Below are 9899 nucleotides of genomic sequence, written 5' to 3'. Positions count from 1 at the left end.
TTATAAGCAAAATTAGTTGTGTGGAAATGGAATTATTGTAATTTGGCACCACGTGCCCTCCTTCCCTTAACCTTTGGAACAGTCATGGAAAGATGGTATGGGCCGGATGTCTCCTACGTGGGTACTTGTCCCGATACAAGCTGTGAGCTTGTCTACTGTTCCCATTGGCTCATCCGTATTCGAAAATCAGGTCTGCTTATTCCGCTCTCGTGTACTCCTCCATTTCACTAGGACTGATCGACTGGACACTGCAACTTGTACACATACACTGCTGTCTACAGACGTGCATATCAGGACCGACCATGTCCGTTACACATTACGCTATCTGCATTGCTTTAGTGTAGTTTCCTGTCCCCACCCCTCAGACAGCGCACTGAATGAAATACTGTAAGTAGACAACGCAAACAACGTCAGATGAATACAGTATGTGTAAGATGTACAGATAAATACACATAGATAAGGTGTACAGAAAAAAAAAATATTTTATTTCCACACAACCTTTTTTGCTTGTAACTTTCGACTCGGTAATTTCCGGACCAGGGTTTCTGATCTCAAATTGATACATGTGCCCTTCGCCATCATCCCTGAAAGTTTGTAACACCATCTCGGAAACAACCTGTATAAAACTTTTCCCTCTTAACCGAGTCATATGCCTTTTTGAAATCTATGAATAACCGCTGTACAGTACCCTTATACACCCATTTTTTCTGCAATATCTGTCGAATATAGAAAACCTGATCAATAGTTGATCTATTACGCCTAAAACCACACTGATTATCCCCAATAATTTCATTTACATATGGAGTTAATCTTGGCAAATAAATATTGGACAAATTTTGTACGACATAAGTGTAATATTATGTCTTATATTTGTACAGGAACATCATTTTATTTTTACTTCAATTTTTATTCTACCTGAGTTTTTGAATATACTTCACTCCCACCCCTTCTACTAATGAAGTTCAACCGTCCTCCACACAGATCCAAGACCGCATATACAGTCATCGTAGCCTTACGTTCATAGTGAATAGTACGTTCCAAAAATATGTTCGCGTTTTCCAGTGACGAAAGAGCTTTCAATATTGAATCATTTTCGCACAGGTACTGTCGTCCATTTGCCTACGTCGTATCCCGGTTTCCCCCACCTGCTTTCATTCGCCAGCTAGTGGCTGGGCTGTCTTAGCTCTTTTCTGAGAACGTTAATTTCTGTTAGGAATTGGACGTCTACGTAATATGTATTATACAACTGTTTAAAATAACTTAAATAAAAGGCCCTCCTTAAGTAATTAACTGTCACGTGATTTCTTCACTTTCTACGACCCTACGACATAACCACTTGGACGGACTGTAGATAGTATGTCTGAGTAATTTTATCTTTTCGGATCGGGCAGAAGTGAAGATTGAATTTACAGCACGTAAGGTACTCTTTTATATAGTAGGTACAGAATTATTTCAACATGAGTTACTAGTATGAAGGACGAAACTGGCAATTGGAATTAGATGCAATAGTCCACAATACGATAATATGCGCAAAAGAACTGAAGCCTGTATCGAAATGAACGGCCACCATTTTCAAAAATGTGTTTAAATATCCATATTATGATTATTTTTCAATTTCACTTCATTCTCTATATTGTACGCTAATGTGCTGTAGACAGTATAATATACACTGCATAATGAATACGTCTACATGGACAGCTCAGTTCGTGAGTAAAAACACTCATTGTTAATACTGTACTGTATTTTGATTAAACAAAAAATAATGAAAATGATCAAACTCAAAATCGCGATATTTCCTAGTTTACATAAATGGATGAACTACTTTTCTTCCCTCCTATACCTAGTAAAGTGATTTGTTTGTACATTACGCCAGTATCATCGGACTCCAGTCGTGGAAGGGGGTAGCAAACGGCGTTGATCCTAAGGTATAGCCAGGTTAATATTAAAAATGTTAGTAAAAATAAAATTATGTCCCTGTATATCATAATTGACTTAAGAAAACTTAAGAAAAGGGATGAGGAACTGTAATTTTACGCAGACTTGCACAAATTTATGCGTTATTTAACTATAAAGAGAGATCGTTAGGCTAAAGGCATAATAATGTGGGCTATGCATTGTTGCTAGCAGTACTGCAGAAGGCCGTGGTGGTTGGCACAGCTCTGGGAATTTTAAGTGCAGTTAAACAACAATGAAGACGAGAAATTTTGCTGCAAGCGTCTTGTGTGACTTGGTGATTTGTGCACCAGTGCATGAACGAACTAATTGGATTAAAAGAGTACTTGCAATCTGAAGTGAGAAACGATCCCGTAATGAGATGCATTTGCTAAGAATCTTAGCTGCAATATCTCGTCTTATAACTGCTCAAAATATGGAAGCTTAGTGAAGATAATAATGTAGCTATATTATGCAATTATATTACGTAAATTAATTAAATAGGGACTTAATGTTTTGCGGAAAATTACCATTAATAATACTTAACTATTTTACTTAAATCACAAATAATGTAATTGCGTTGTTAGTCATAATTTTATAGACTATTTCGTTTATATGACGTCATTCCATTTTCGACCAATGAAGTGTAATGAAATTTTGAATTCCAACCAATCACAGTCAGACTTTGCGATAATTTCTACAGCTAGATTTATCGCTATGAATTTATCGCATGGTCGTTCTTTTGTTTAGTCGCTGTCGCCAACTGTTTCCCCGTAATTTGATGATCATGAATAAAATTAAGCTGCAACTACACGGTTAAACTTTTCTTTCAACTTTAAAGCAATGAATGCAAGATTGATATTTAATATTAATTAATATATTTACGCAGTGAAGACCGCGTTCAAAACTGCGCACCATGTAGACACAAAATCTTTATGCATCTAAATTGAACGTACCTTTTAAACTTGATTCTTTCAATATTCTTCCCAGATTGCACGCATACGCGATTGGAATATTGAACTGTGTAGATGCAGCTTTAGTTCCGTTACACACTACAACTAGAATGCCTTTGTCGAGCTATAAAAATGCTTTCGTGTAGCACTCATTGTAAGTAACGGTCGAAACAAGGCACAGCTGACATTGGTCCTGCTTCCACAGGTAACATAACCTATAAAATTGTAGCCTATAACATTTGTATTGAAATTAAACAATTAATTGACGTTCAAATTTATGTAACATCATCGCATATCAAACTCAAAGACCTTGCATAGTAATAATATCTTTGATGAAACTGCCTTTCGTATAGTGTAATAAAATTCGTGTTTTAATTAGGCATATCTATACAGAGATGGCTTCACTGTGTAGCAACATGTCTCGCTGTGAATACATAAGCATTGGTATATAGCTGTCCCCACTGTTACTATTAAATTAAATTATGATTTCAGCAGATAATGAAAATGTATTTATGTTATAATAATAAGAGAAAAGTGCAGTACATGTAATTAACATTGTTAAACCTGTATTTTGATTTTCGCAATTGGCACTACTGAATAATAACATCGAATTTCTTTATTGCAATAATCGGTATTCATCTCACAATGTCTGAATAGGTTAAGTATTCGTTGATATACAATTATTAACATTTTGTGATCGAATTTTAGGGATATATTATTTAAATTTTTATTTTATTCACGAAATAGTCCTAATAAATATCACTCGAGGTCTGAGATTTCCCACATAAATCCACTCGCTTTGCTCGTGGATTTATCGGCAGATCTCAGACCTCTCGTGACATTACTACAGATAATTTTATCCAGTATTTTTCTGCTTATAGACATTGTCATAAGAAACCTATGTATAAAAACAATGAAGAAATAACGTAATCAGTGGGCCTTGTTTAGAAATTAGCAGGCTTTGACAATTTGTAAAACAAGAGAACATCATTTATGGTTGCTACGTCAAATTCCGAAATAAACAGTTGACTGAAACAACACAGTTTCTACAGAAAAAAGGTTAATTTTGTGTAACATTTAATTATCATAAGAGAAATATTTTAAAATTTCGTTGATATATATGTTAGGAAAAACATATGTATTCTTCGGCCAAGAATTTTTCCCCAATTCACCTTTTCTTCCAATGCATCTTCCAGTAGGCAGTGTCTTCTCAACCAGTGACCCAACCAATTCCTTTTTCTCTTCCTCATCAGTTTCATCATCATTCTTTCTTCACATATTCTTTCCAACACAGCTTCCTTTGTCACTCTGCCTGTCCACTTCACACTTTCCGTCTCCATTCGAACGTTTCTAGTGTTTCTATTCACTTCGTCGTAATGTCCATATCTATACTAACAATAAATCTGTAGCCGAAATTTTTCTGGTAATTTTAGATTTTCCAAAAATAATTGGTCCTAACATATATAATTAACCACCCTGAAACCGAAAATCGCTTTTTTGAAATTTTTGTCTGTCTGTCTGTCTGTCTGTTATCTTTTCACGCGATAATGGCTGAATGGATTTCGATGAAAATGGGAATATAAATTAAGTTCGTTGTAACTTAGATTTTAGGCTATATGGCATTCAAAATATATTATTTAAAAGGGGGGTTATAAGGGGGCCTGAATTAAATAAATCGAAATACCTCGCTTATTATTGATTTTTGTGAAACATGTTACATAACAAAAGTTTCTTTAAAACTCATTTCCGATAAGTTTTATTTCTTGAAAAATTTTGATAGGACTGATATTAATGACATAAATGAGTTTTAAAATTAAAATAACTGCCATCTAAGGCGGTGTATTGAAATAAAAAACAAATGACTTCGTCTATAAGGGGCCTTGGACACAACAATCGAAAGCTATGAAACATAGCCTACAGACAATGTTTCTGTGTTTGTATGAAGTAATATCGGAAGCTAAATTAACCGATTTGTATAATTAATTATTATTTCATCATTGGAAAGTGTAGTTTCTATGGATGGACATAATGCTATAATGTTATTACCAGTAACTTGTGAGTGAATTGAGGACAGGTAAGATTAAAATAGCTTGTTATGCACAGAAAATGTGATAGGTTATTCTGTATATTCATTTTCTGTATTTTCTAAAATAATGTTTATGAACATATTCATTTTTATCTCAGAAAATTAACGAACAACGAGAGTGTATTCATTTAGTATGCAGTAATAGTACGTTAGCTTAGCAATCCATTATTTTATAATTCAAATTTTAACTATGCTCAATTGAATCGTGTCAAAATACATAAAATACATATGCAATAAATGCAATGCAAAAAAATTGGGTAATGAGGCAAGCAGATTATGTTGCGCTGTTGTAAAAGTTGTTCCTCCTGAGATTCAAGAGCTCCCACAACAAATTAAAAACTTTCTAATTCGAGTACATCCGTTATCAACACACTTTTTACATAATATAATATAATGTAATGTAATGTAATATAATAGAATAGAATAGAATATGATATAATATATAATATAATTTAATATAATATAATATAATATAATATAATATAATATAATATAATATAATATAATATAATATAATATAATATAATATAATATAATATAAACATAATAATAAATCTGTAGCCAAAATTTTTTCTGTTAATTTTCGCTTTTCCAAAAATAATTGGTAATAGCAATTAAGAAACATGTTAAAGGAATTGTCATTGGACCAAATGAGTGGTCTCTGGATCAAAATGATCGCATTTTAATATTTTAAATGCAATGTAAATTAAGTAACATAATAAACGATTTGTTGATTCAGTTTCATTTTTATTAAAATGCAACATTCCACTTCAGTTATCCCAATCCCAGTAATCAACGTCACTTGACAGATGATTTTCAATAAATCTTAATATTAAACAATCTCTGATACGTGACTATCCATAATATCATATAGCAGAAGCTATAACATAACCTAACTAATATACACAAGTCATAAAAATAAACATGAATAATTTTAAAAGGAATAATTATTGTATGTACAATTTTCATATTTCAATGTGGTTGGTGGTTCAATTGATGTTATATTGGACGTGTGCGTAATAGAAGTGGAACTCGTTGATTTAGGCCTACATGGTGTATTCAACTTATTCAGGATTTCCGAATGGTGCTCTTCATTTATTTGTAAATCGGATTTCAGAAGATGCATGGGTATGATCAGTGATTTTTATTAATTCTTGTTCTTGAATGCCAATGCGAGTCATATTTGAAAGTGCTGTGCATCGACTGGAGTGGTTTGTAATTTTCTGTTTTTGACGTCCAGACCAGTGCAGTTTGAAATGTTGGCAAACAAAGAAACAAATGCTAGGGTAGTGATAAAAATAAACAAATGCTAGGGACGCTATAAAATTAAACAAATGCTAGGGACGCGATAAAATTGTGCGATAAGCAGCCATGATTGGTTGAAATACGTCCTTTCGTACCGTTTTATTGGTCAAAAGTAGTATGACGTAGTAAGAGTGTAATAGTCTTCAATATTTATATCTAGGGTCTTTAAATCTGAACAATTTCGTTATTGCAGTCTATTTACAGCAATATGCTCTGTTATGTGTTTGAGAAACCAAGCAAATATTTACGAAGAAAGAGTACAAGTAAAGTTAGGGAAATATAGCTGCATCAATACGCATCATAGAAACACAATGAAAATGTCGCAATAACAATCAACAAAATTTTGAAAACTATGAAATACAAACAAACATTATATGTTGACATTTCAAGGACGAAACAAAAAATGGCAAGAGACGAGAATGTGTGCATTCTGTTTCATTTCAAATGTTTGCTATGGAAAATAAACTGCAGAAACAAGATTTGTTGATAAAAAGAGCACATCTAGAATGCTATTCAATTATTGCTATTGTTTCATCTATGACGCAACTGTGCATCGTTGCAAAATAGCTTCCAATCATAGATAAACTGCAAACGTTTTATGCTCTCAGCTTTGTATTTAAACAAAACACTAACGATAACTCAAATATCTGTGGAAGCTATTTTACAGTCTGTATAAATAAAGACATAATTTTATAAAGTTTATTTTATAGATCTGCTCTTCTGAATCTACTGCATTTTGCTTATCTGAGGTAAATTTCCTGCATAAATATTCTTTAAAAAAATACAGAATTAAAGAATTAGAGTCTCATGGAGGATTCACGTAGGAGAAACACTACACAATGATAAACCAATAGTAAATCAGAATTTCATGACGTCACGCGATATGATGCGTCATGCGAAGAGACAGTTGAATAATTCAAACTCAGTCTACTTGATAATAGACGCTAAGACATTCGAAGGATGAAAGATGGGACAATATAGTTCAGATAATGACCGCCTGGATCGCTGTCACGTAGTTCTATGATGTCATTGTAACTTTACTGCATGGTGTAAACAAATTTTATAAGTTTCGTAATCATACAGAACAACCGGTAATAATAATAATAATAATAATAATAATAATAATAATAATAATAATAATAATAATAATAATAATAATAATAATAATAAAACAGTTATATTACCGGTTGCTCTTTATGGTTGTGAAACTTGGACTCTCACTTTGAGAGAAAAACAGAGATTAACAGTATTTGAGAATAAGGTTCTTAGGAAAATATTTGGGGCTAAGAGAGATGAAGTTACAGGAGAATGGAGAAAGTTACACAACACAGAACTGCACGCATTGTATTCTTCACCTGACATAATTAGGAACATTAAATCGAGACGTTTGAGATGGGCACGGCGTGTAGCACGTATGGGTGAATCCAGAAATGCATATAGAGTGTTAGTTGGGAGACCAGGGGAAAAAAGACCTTTGGGGAGGCCAAGACGTAGATGGGAGGATAATAATAAAATGGATTTGAGAGAGGTAGGATATGATGGTAGAGACTGGATTAATCTTGGTCAGGATAGATACCGATGGTGGGCTTATGTGAGAGCGGCCATGAACCTCCGGGTTCATTAAAAGCCAGTAAGTAAGTAAGGAAGTAAGTAAGTACTAGCTGTACCCGTGCGCTCCGCTGCACTTTTTAGAAATAAATATAAAGTAATTACTTACTTACTTACAAATGGCTACATGCCCTCACATAAGCCCGCCATCGGTCCCTATTCTGTGCAAGATTAATCCAGTCTCTATCATCATATCCCACCTCCCTCAAATCCATTTTAATATTATCTTCCCATCTACGTCTCGGTCTCCCCAAAGGTCTTTTTCCCCTCCGGTCTCCCAGCTAACACTCTATATGCATTTCTGGATTCGCCCATACGTGCTACATGCCCTGCCCATCTCAAACGTCTGGATTTAATGTTCCTAATTATGTCAGGTGAAGAATAATATGCGTGCAGTTCTGCGTTGTGTAACTTTCTCCATTCTCCTGTAACTTCATCCCTCTTAGCCCCAAATATTTTCCTAAGCACCTTATTCTCAAACACCCTTAACCTATGTTCCTCTCTCAAAGTGAGAGTCCAAGTTTCACAACCATAAAGAACAACCGGTAATATAACTGTTTTATATATTCTAACTTTCAGATTTTTGGACAGCAGACTGGATGATAAAAGCTTCTCAACCGAATAATAACACGCATTTCCCACATTTATTCTGCGTTTAATTTCCTCCCGAGTGTCATTTATATTTGTAAATTATATAAAGTAATTACCAGGGAAAGGATTTATATGTAAATACATATTTACTTATAAAGCTAATATAATTTATATTTTGCATTATCTTTATGTTCACAATGTGTAGGGTTGAAAAATCCTACTTTTATTTTCCATATTTTTCCATATTTTAGAGTTTAGTACATATTTTCGTTAATTTCCATATATTTTCCATATTTCATATAAAACAGTCCATATTATATTAGGTTTAACAATAAAACAAAACAAAATTCCATTAACTTTTAAAAATACATTTCAACAATAGAGATTTAAACACATGTTCAGTAATCCCTTTAACATCAGAGTTATTTGAAAATTAGCAGTCCTATCAACAATGGGAAAGTAAGTTACAAAACTGTATTAATTTAATTTAAAATTTTTAACAGACTTCAGTTGTGCAGCTCAACAGTTAAATGCCAGTCAGAGTACACATAGGTTCAGTTTTGTAAATCATACTATAAAGACGGTAAATATGCCAAAAGTACGTCATTCAGTCAATTTAAAATCAAAACTAACAAGTTACATTTCAGAATTTAAAGAAGATGGTTTATCAACTGACAATAAAATATTATTTTGTAATTTGTGTCAGTGTGCAGTATCATCTACACAAAAGTTCCTGGTGCAACAACACATTACAACTAGTAAACATCAGGCCAACAAACAACTAAATTCCAAGCAGAGACAATTGTTTTTAACACAACCAACAACATCGAATGTAAGATCTGAGTTTAACATCGACCTGTGCCGTTCTCTCATCTCTGCTGATATTCCTCTCTACAAACTAAAGAATAAGGTCTTCAGGGAATTCCTTGAAAAATATACTCAACATACAATCCCGGATGAGTCAACACTTAGGAAGACGTATGCTCCATCCATCTACGATGAGACAATACAGAAGATAAGAGATGAAATTAAAGATAGTTCAATTTGGGTTTCCATTGATGAGACTCCCGACAAAGAAGGTAGACTTGTTGGTAATGTAGTTATCGGTTTGTTAAGTGAACAATATTCTGAACGAATTCTTTTACATTGTGATGTTCTAGAAAAGTGCAATAACAAAACTATAGTTAAACTGTTCAACGAAGCTATGGGTATCCTGTGGCCAAAGGGTATTATGTACGATAATGTGTTATTCTTTATTAGCGATGCTGCCCCTTATATGGTCAAAGCTGGACAAGCATTATCTGTTGTATATCCTAAATTGACTCATTTTACTTGTGTGGCGCATGCATTTCATCGTGTGGCAGAAGTGGTCAGAGACAATTTCCCTAAAGTAGATTTGTTGATTTCATCAGTGAAAAAAGTAT

Source organism: Periplaneta americana, chromosome 2 (assembly GCF_040183065.1).
Source record: "Periplaneta americana isolate PAMFEO1 chromosome 2, P.americana_PAMFEO1_priV1, whole genome shotgun sequence".
NCBI lineage: Eukaryota > Metazoa > Arthropoda > Insecta > Blattodea > Blattidae > Periplaneta > Periplaneta americana.
This window is presented reverse-complemented; position numbering follows the sequence as displayed.